We start from the raw sequence: 10,804 nt of genomic DNA on the forward strand, positions 1-10,804 counted from the left end.
TTTCTATCCCAACACTTTCGCATTTCATTTTTAGGTCTTTTAGGATTTTTGTTGCATTTTCTTATTTTGCATACATATATAATAAGTTTAGTCAAAATGATGAAATTTTCAAGAAATTTATCTATAGGGCACCCCAATTGATTTGAAAATAAAACTTTTAGAACTTGCTTGAATTATATACATTGTGGATCATGTTTTGAGCTAAGAATACAAGCATGTGAGTTTTGAGCCTAATTGTGTGGTTACATCATATAACCATTTATTTTCATTCTTGTGTGTATTATTCTCTTTCTATGATTGTAATCTTTGATTTATTTGATTCTTTATATCCATTATTCTGTGTATGAATGCATTTATATGATTGAGGTCATTGTTTCAATTAGCTCACTTATCTAAATAGCCTTACCTTTTATCTTCCATTGTTAGCCAATTTTGAGCCTATGCTAAACCCCATTTGTTCTTAATTTTAGCATATTACTAGCCTTAAAGTGAAAAATAATAAATGTCCTTAATTTGGATCTTTGATTATCTTAGGCTAGTGAGAGTATTTATCATTTAATTTTGGGAGAGAGTTGGGAACATTGGGTAGAGATAAAAGTGTATTTTGTAATTTTGTTGAAAATTATGGGAATTGGGTACATACTCATGTATCAATTATGTTTAAATCATATGCATTGATGGTTTGTATATATTTAGTTTTAAAAAAATGATAAAAATAAAAAGAAAAAAAATATATAGAAAAAGAAAAAAATAGAAAAAGAAAAGCAATAAAAAGGGGACGAAATGCCCTAAAGTGAAGTTCAATAATAATCAATGCATATGAGTTGTGATAAAAAAAAATGCATGAGTATGTGATAAGTGAAGAATGGGCAGTTAGGTTTGTTTAGAATTGTATACGTTATTATATAGTTTAGGTGGGAAGCTTAGGTTAATCAAAGATTCAAATTTCAAGCTCACTTAACCATATACAATCCTACCTTGACCCTAGCCCCATTACAACCTATGGAGAAGTCCTCGTGATATTTGTATGTATGCATGGAATAATTGTTGATTGTTAGATGAAAAACAAATATTGGAAAGCATGATTAGGGGAGAATTGAGTGAATCAACCCTATACATTTAAGTGACTAGAGCGAATACACATTCGGTAATGGTTCGATTGCTCAATTACATGTTTTCACCTATGATCATCACTTTTCTTGCAAGTTTGTAAATTCCCTTTAATAAATAATAACTCAATTCAATTGTGGGTTTGACTTGGTTGCTATTGCCTTAGCCCTCATGTTCATCATGTTTTCTTGGAAATTGATTTAATTTAACTAAGTAGATGCATTCATTTAGATAGTTGCATTTAGATAGGTTGCATTTAAGTAGTTTGCATTGAATAAATGTTGATACCCTTTGTTTCTTTCTTGAGTTTAGCATGAGGACATGCTTAGTTTAAGTGTTGGGAGGTTTGATAAACCCCAATTTTGTGGTTTATCTTGTGCTTAATTTAGGAGATTTTATCAATTTTTCTCATATTTATTCAATGAAATAGCATGGTTTTGTAATTCTCCCTAAATTTGTGCTTAAGTGTGAAAACATGCTTTTTAGGCCTTAAAATAGCTAAATTTAATTCACTTTAATTCCATTCGATGTCTTGATATGTTTGTTGAGTGATTTCAGATTCATAAGGCAAGTATTGGATGAAAGAAGTAAAGAGAAAAGCATGCAAAGTGGAGAATTCATGGAAAAACAAGGATTTAGAGTGCTTAGAGCGACGTGCACGCGTGACAGATGCGCACGCGTGAAGAGGTGCATCGTCCAGGCGACGCGTACGCGTGACATGACGCGTACGCATGAGAAGAAAAAGCCAGACAACACGTACGTATGATTCATGCGTACGCGTCACAGCCAGCACGTGACCTCATTAAAGTGAAAACGCTGAGGGCGATTTCTGAGCATCCCAGGCCCAAATCCAACTCATTCCAGAGACTATTTCATGAAGAATTGAAGATTGGACAAAGGGGGGAGCAATTAGTTTTAGCTTAGGACCATGTAGGTTAGTTTTCTAGAGAGAGAAGCTCCCTCTTCTCTCTAGAATTAGGGTTTTAGGTTAATTGCATTTTAGATCTAGGTTTAATTTCTTGTTTTCATCTTGTTTCCTTTACAATTTCTTGTTCTTACATCTTTGTTCTTCTTAGTTTTCTTGTTAATTTCCCTTTTCATGCCTCTTTTATGTTGATGCACTTTTGTTGGATTTGAATTTCCTTTCAATGCAATTTAATGTTTGATGTTCTTTTATTGTTGTTTTGAGTTGCTATTGTTGATTTCTTGTATTGGGTAGTTGTTAGTTTTTATATTTCTTGCAATTTAATATGCTTTCCTTTTATGCCTTCCAAGTGTTTGACAAAATACTTGGTTGGATGTTAGAGTAGATTTTTTAGCATTCTTGGGTTGGAAAGAGGAATTAGGCAATCTTGAGTCATGAATACCCAACTTATGTTGGTGATCTAGAGTTGTTAGTTAATATTGTTTCCATCGACGCTAATATTTTGCTAATTCAATTAGTAAATTGATTAGGACTTTTGGATTGAGATTAACTAGTCTTATTTAACTTTCTCTTGTGTGAAGATAACATTGTACCTTCTTCCATTGTTGGAGATGACTAAATAAGATAAGCTCTTGATAATTATTGTAATATGATTAGTGATTAGGATAGAAAGCTTAGATTCTTAATCCTTGCCATGAATGTCTCTCTTTATTACTTGCTTTCTTTAGTTGTTACTTTTAGTTTCTTGCACTTTTACCAACCCACCCCTTGGATACCATAACCAATAATACGCATACCTCACTGCAATTCCTTGAGAGACGACCCGAGGTTTAAATACTTCGGTTATTTTTATTGGGGTTTGTACTTGTGACAAAAAATTAAACTTTGGTTGAGAATTGTTTGTTGGTTTAGAACTATACTTGCAACGAGATTTCATTGAGAAATTCTTTACCGACAATTTTCCTACATCAGGGTCTCCTTGTTATGTTCTATCCTTTGGAAGCACTCATCCATAGACAATAGAACATTCTCGAACATCAAAACTCTCTCTTCTAAGAAGTTTTTACCACTACGCTCATTTGAAGAGCACACCTTCTTGCTTCTCCATTGAGAAGGAACAATATCTCTACCCCTTTAAGACTCAACATGCTCCATGGTTACACTAGAAGTCATACATACAAGTCACTTGTGCTCCCTCTCGAATCTTGCTCTGATGCCAAATTATCACGGCTTTGGACACACTTTAATGCTACCATGCCGACACTCAGACTTGCTCAACCTCTTAAGTTAAGACCAGGTCAGTCTAACCCTCAATATTTAGCAAGAAAGCTAAGAACACAAGAGAAATGAAGCTTTGGTGGAAAGAACACTTGATTACTCAAGTGTTTATTACAAATGACTCACACATACCCAAACTCTAATTCTCATCCCTACTTATAGCCATCCACCTCCTATATGGATGGTTAGGATTAAATTTAATTAACGATCGAGATTGATCATCTAGAATTTTTACTACAAATATCTATAGTAATCTTACTATATTTCTGTAAATATTTTTAGATTATTCCATACTACTTTTTATACTTTTATATACATCCACACTCTTCTAGAATACTCTATCACCTTCTAGAGTCTTCTAAAACCTTATAGGGTATTCCGAGACCTTCTAAGGCATTCTAAAACGTTTCAGAATCATCTAGAATATTTTCAAACACTCCAAAAAATTATACACACATCGTTAAATTTAACCTTCTAAAATTTGCCATAACACATTACTTTAAATAAAAATTTTCTTTTATCTCGGGTCCAAAATTGTAGAACCACTATTGAAGTGAACGACCACAAAACCTGTTAGAATGCTACTATTCTTAAAAAGCTTATGTGCTTATGATAACAATATCCTTCATTGTCTAGAAAAACAACAAAAAAGATAAAAATAAAAACAAAAAACAAAAACGATATCATTTATTACGTAGTACAAGCCATAATATATGTATTAGTAATAAATAACCAAATTAAAATTAAATCAATTTTACAATATATTTAATTTCACAGTGTTTTATTAGTGTTTTTAATTTCACAGTGTTTTATTAGTGTTTTTATGATAAAAATATACTATAGGAGATACTGAAATGATTATGATGACATAAAAAATTGATATACTTTTTTTCTTAATTGAAAGTAAAATAAGATTGAACAAATTAAATTTTATTTTAGTGAATAAATTATTTATTTAAATGATATTAAATAATAAATATAAATTTGTTTATTTTATGATTTAGTATATTTATAAAAATTTTCTTCTCAAATATTACTTAAAAGAATTTATTTGAACGATTTTCAAAAGATTGTTACAAGGTAAGAACCAAACAAAGATGTAAATGCAAATATCAATGTGAAGTTATGAACTTACAAAAAATAGAAGCAATTTACAATTTGTATTTGACAAATTTACTTTTGATCAACGATGGTAAAAGAATATTCATCAATAACACCATAAATTAGAGTAACATTTATAAGAAAAATTATGCTCTTTACATAAATTTAATAGGTATTTTCGAACCACTTTGCCTTCAATTAATACACTGATTTAAAATTTAATTAAAAAATTGTTTTTTAATATATTAAAAATAATTAAAAACATAACTTTAATTTCTTAACTAACCATGCTATACAAATAATAATTAGACCAATTCATATTTATTTAATATCCATTTAATTTGGTTAAGTAAAGTTCGAAAATTATAAGAACTTTTTTTTATCACTAATGACTAAATTTTCTTTCTTATTCTCAGATCATCATTAATGTGACAGAAGCACCTGAAGAGAGTTAAAAAAATAAAATCAAACTACTGAATTGAACAACATAAGCTAAAAATATTAAAATTGTCTCTTATTATATATACACTATTATGTGAAATGAATGTGGGTTAATTTTATTCACTCCTAGTGGCTCCATAATTTGGGCCCATACTAAAAGGTTTGTTTTATTTAAAGTAGTTGACCCATTAAAAAATTAACAAAATAATTTAATTTTAATTAATACAGTGAAATCAGTGAATAAGACTGTGGCAAAGGATTTAATTAACAAAATAATTTAATTTTAATTTACTCTATTAATACAGTAAAATCAGTTGAAAGTTACAGAAAATTTAGAGAAAAGGGGTTAAATTTATGGCATTTTTTTACTTTCTATTACTTAAGTCTTTAATATCAAATTTCAATCTAGATTTATGTTTGATCTGTGTAGCGGAAGATAAAGACAATTTCGTTTTGTCTCATAAATTTTAAAAAACTGAACAGCAAAGGAAAGGAAGAAGTTGACACATTCATGTATCTTGGTTCAGTTGTCTTGTGTAATGCAACCTACATCCAGTCTCGACCATAACTGTGGTGGAATTTTTACTATAGTCAAAGTATTACCTACACTAATTTTCTAGGATTCACACAATCCTATTTGGACACACAAGTTTCTTCCTAAACTTAACTTGGTTATGCTAATACCTAAACTCTTTATACTGATTGTTTACCCAACTTAGTAAGGGGCACCATACAGGTACTTGACACAAGACAAAAAATACAACCAAGAAAAATCTAAAATCACTCTTGGTTTTTCTCTCAAGTGTTTCTCTCAACCTTTTTCACTATTTGATTTTTTTCATTGTCTCTCTTTCTTGCCTTTTACCTCTCAAAGAAAATGCAGAAAGATATACATTGAAACAGGAATACAAAACAAAAAAATATGAAGGAGATTGATGAATCACAGCTTTAACTCTATGCACAGAACCTAGCATCTGAACTCATTACTTTGTTCTTTATCTTAGTTGAGTGCTCCCTTTAGTGTAGGTGTAATGCTTCTAAGACTTCAAACTTAGTTGTGAGATTTTCACTCTCTCTCAATTCGGGTTCTCTCTCCTTGATCTCTTATCAGAAACCTTTTCTTTTTTTTTTTTTTTTGTATCTTGTGCTGAGACCCAGTTAGGGTTTCTCTCAAGTCAACTCCTTGGATCTTGAGCTCACATGGTTCATCCCTTCTCTTTCTTCAATCAACCCCTAAATTAGGGATTTCAACTTTTGAAACATTTGTTTGACCGAAGACAACATGATAGTAGAAGTGAGCTTATTTAGTGATAATCCCAAATTCAAACCATTGAAAATGTACTTTAGCTCCAAGTAATTTTGTAGACCATTGATTCACAGCAGTAAAATTCAGAAACCGCTTTCTCCATTTATCCCAAAATGGTGTTGCAGAAATATGAAAAAGAAGTGAAAAAATTAACTTGCATGTAAATAGAAATAAATCACCTTTATCCTCTGACTTAGTTTAACCTGCTTTGATTAGGACGATTAGACCTTTGCTTTTTTGATTTACTTTTCTCTTTTATTCTTCTCTGGTGAATGAACTAAAATGATAAAGCTTTCTCTCTCTCTTCTTGAATCTAACCGAAAAAAGTTTTGTAAACGTTGGCTTTAGTTGGCTTCAACTTGGATAAATCAACTTGAGCTTGGATTCGCTTGACTTTCCATTCAGCCCAATTAATTTCTTTGTTTCATTTCTTTGGATTTTGTTTATAGATTAAAGAACCCACCAACAATCTTTGTTTTTTGGTTCCATTGCTTTGGGCTGCTGCTTCTTTAATGTTTGGCCTGTATTACTAACTAAAGTAATCAAAACTAATTGGATATTTAACCCAATAAATCAATGTTTGTCATCATCATTTAAATTAGTTGTGTTCTCAACTCAACATCAGTGAATAAAACTGTGACAAAGGATTTGATGTTCCGTAATATTTGGACTATTAAATAGTCTCAGTAATAAAATATATTTTTAATCTTTCAATAATTATTAAATAGTCTTTATTTAATTTTATTTATAAATTAATTTTTTATCTATTATTTTATTCTAAAACCTATTTTTATTTTATAATCATTATTTTATTATTCATCATTTATGTTTATTAACAATTAGAAATAATAACAAAATAGATCTTCCATTAATCATGACCTCCATAAATATTTTGACAATGTGAATTAACGAGTCCTTTTTTTTATCCGTTACATTTGTAAAAATTAGAAAATTTCAAAATCGTGTTTGTTGTTAATTCAATCGATTTATTTGACACCAAACAATTGATAAGAAATGAGTAGTGTCAAAAAATCGATTAGAAGTATAACACAATCGATTGAATTATGCATTAGTAACACAATCGATTAAATTATCCAAATTGATAAATTACAAATGATACCCGAATGCACAAGGTGAAATACAGATATGCAGAAATAAATAAAATGGATCAACGTGATGTTAAAAACAAAATCAAGGAGAATTATGATTACACGATCCTTTCGGTCATAACATCACCAGAGTTAAAAATGTCCTGACAGCAGATATCAAATATTGAAAAATAAACATTTGCATGTTTGAATATGCTTTTGAGGGGCTTGAAGGTCCAAGTGCCGTTGGAGCGAAACTCATTCCACCGCCGCTCGAGTTAGAACTGCCATCAAGTTCAATGCCCAAAATTAGATATAATTTTTTTTTTCAAAAAAGATAATAATTATTTTTGAATCAAATAAATTGAAGCATGACGTGCATGATCAAGATTTTATACTTATTTTTATGTCTAAATTGATAATCAAAGAGATTAATAAACGATTACAATTATAGAATTGGTTAATTAAAAAATAAATTAATGATAAATTATGCACCAATTATTAATCTTAAGTAAAAAAATAAAATTAGGATTTCTAAATTAAAATAATTTAAAAAAATTAAGATAGAATTCTAAAAATAAAATAGATCAATAATAAAATAATAATTTATAAAATAAAAAATAAATTTTAAAATTAAATAATAAACAAAAAATTAATTTGTAAATAAAATTATATAATAATTATTAAAAAAATTAAAAAATATATTTTATTATTAAGAATATTTAATAGTCCAAATATTAGTGTTGCACCATCATATTCCTTGTCTATAGCTGCAATGTAACAGTTCCTATATGATGGTCCTAGCAGATTAAAAAGGTGTGAATGAATACTTCTTACCCTTAAACCAAGTCGCATCAGTTTCTTAGATGTAAATTTATAGCATAACCTTTTTAAAATACAACATAATTATATTAGTCTACTTTAAAAATTAGGCTAACATTATAAGCTTCTGCATCTAAGGAACACACATCCTTTGATTTAAGGGCAATAAGTGTTCTTTCGTACTTTTTAACCGTTCAAAAATAACATCTAAGAATTGACATATTAGGAGAGTAAATTACAATAACTTATTTTGTTAATTTTTGGGCCAACTACTTTGAGCAAAATTTTCTTTTAGCTCAGGCCCAAATTGTAGAACCTCAGGATTAAAGGGAACAAAAAAAAAAACCCATAAAATCTGTTGGAAGAAAAACATATAAATAAATAATGTAAATATTCAACAGCATGAACAATGGCTTAAAAAAGAAGGTTAAATTAATTATTAAATTAGATTCTCAATTTATTAGAATAATTAATAATCAATTTTTGAATTTAAATTATTAGGGTTAGGTAATGTAACTTCTTCCATCACATTACGTTTCCATTTCATCTCAACCCTTCCCCCCTCTTCCATCTCACGTTTTCTCCTTCTACCACGCCACGACGGACGGCGCCGTAGCTTCAACCACCGTAAGGTGCAGCGCTGCCAAATACCGTCTACCATCGCGGCTTCCTCCTCACACGATGCAACCCCACGCCACTTCGCGATTCGTAGTAGAGTCGCCTGACCACTGCTGTCCTTCTTCACCCTGCAATTTGCAGCAGCAAAGACGACCACCTTAGTCCCTTTTTCTCGCGTAGGCAGCTGCGCCGTTCGACCACCGTAGCACCTTCTCCTCTCAGATGAAGAAGGGCGTCCGCATCGTCAACGTGGCTAGAGGAGGTGTTATTGACGAAGATGCACTCGTTAAGGCCCTTGATGACGGAATTGTGGCTCAGACAGCCCTTGATGTGTTCACTGAGGAACCCCCAACAAAACACAACAAACTCGTTCAACACCACAACATTACCGTGACCCTTTATCTTGGAGCTAGCACTAAAGAGGTTTAGGAGGGTGTTGCTATTAAGATTGCAGAGGTTGTGCTTGGTGCCTTGAAGGGTGAGCTGTCCTCAACCGTTGTGAATGCTCCCATGGTACCCCCTGAGGTACTCTTAGAAACTGGCTTCCTATGTGGTACTAGCGGAGAACCATGGTTAGTGTTGTAGGTGTCGTGTTGGTATCGTTGTATACTGGATGTTTATTTTACTAAATATGTGGATGGTTATTTTTATTTTAAATTGGATGTTTAATTTTTTGGATTGGATTTAAGTATATACAATTAAATTATACTAGATGTTCATTTTATTAGGTATGCGGATGGTTAATTTCATTTTTAATTATATGTTTAGTTTTTTCGCCGATAAAAGGGCTAGATAAAGAAGAAGCGACAATGTTGATGCTTGCTATGAGAGACGGATTAACACTGACCGGTGTGGCCGATGAAGTATGGAGTTAGTGACGGACCCAGAAAAATTTAGTTGTGGGGGCAAAAAAATAATAAAATTTAGGTATAGATATATATTTTTTATTTTTCACAATATCCAATAAATTAAGAACTAATCTATCATGACTTTAAGTTTTATTTAAGAGGGTCAATGAATTACTACACACACGAAATAAAATTCGAACTCCTAACACTTGTTTAAGCTGACGATTAAGCTAATCACTCGACCAACCCAAATTTATTTAGACATATTTAAAATTTTAAATTAGAACTATCTATACATATTGATAAGAATTAGAAACATACACACAATCACTTATTATAGTATTTAAAATAATAAAAAGATAATTTCACTCAATATAATATTTAAAATAATAAAAAAATAATTTATAATGACTTTTTTTTATTTTTAACATGACTAAATATTATTTTTCTACATATATTCTTAAACAATTATTTTACTTTTTATTATCTCATATTTAATTATAAAATCTACTTATTATAATTTTTATAGTATAAATAAATCTTTTATCCAAAATAATTACTATAATCAAGATTATTTTAATAATAAATATTAATAGAGTATATTAATATATAGATAATATGTTTTTTTATGTTAAATATTTTTTAAAAGGTCACTAATAATATAAGTTGTGTTTAATTAGAAAACTAAATTTTAATTTAATTATTAACTAATTGCTAATATAATAAAATTAATTATCACTATTTTTTGAGTTTTTTTATTTTTTATTTTTATACTAAATTAAATTTAATAATATAATTATTATTAAATATTAAATTTAATAAAATATTTTTTTAATATAAAATACAAAAAAAATATTTATATTTTATTTTGGATATATATGTATAAAGGTATGTATTAGTTTTTTTTTTAAATCCTGTGGGGCAAATGCCCACTCCTCCTTCAATGTAGGTCCATGCTTGTATGGAGTGCCGTCGATAAGAGGGTTTGGGAGTGTAGTGTTGCGGTGGTCAATAGAGTAAAAAAGGATAGTTAAAATTGAAATGTGTAAAATAAGGTTTTTGGTGAAGATAATTAGGAATAAATTTTTTTGTTTAAAATTTTGTTGGATCAGAATTGTAGTTCGTTGTTCGTGTTCTTCACAAATTTTATTGTTTATCTAAGAAAGCCGAAAAAAAAAAAACAATGAAAGAGGAGAAAAATCAGAGGAGAAATAAATAAGAAAAAAAAAATGAACAACGAATAAAAAGACGAAATAGAACGTGCATG

This window comes from Arachis ipaensis, chromosome B3 (genome assembly GCF_059453495.1).
Source record: "Arachis ipaensis isolate K30076 ecotype BB chromosome B3, ASM5945349v1, whole genome shotgun sequence".
Classification (NCBI taxonomy): domain Eukaryota; kingdom Viridiplantae; phylum Streptophyta; class Magnoliopsida; order Fabales; family Fabaceae; genus Arachis; species Arachis ipaensis.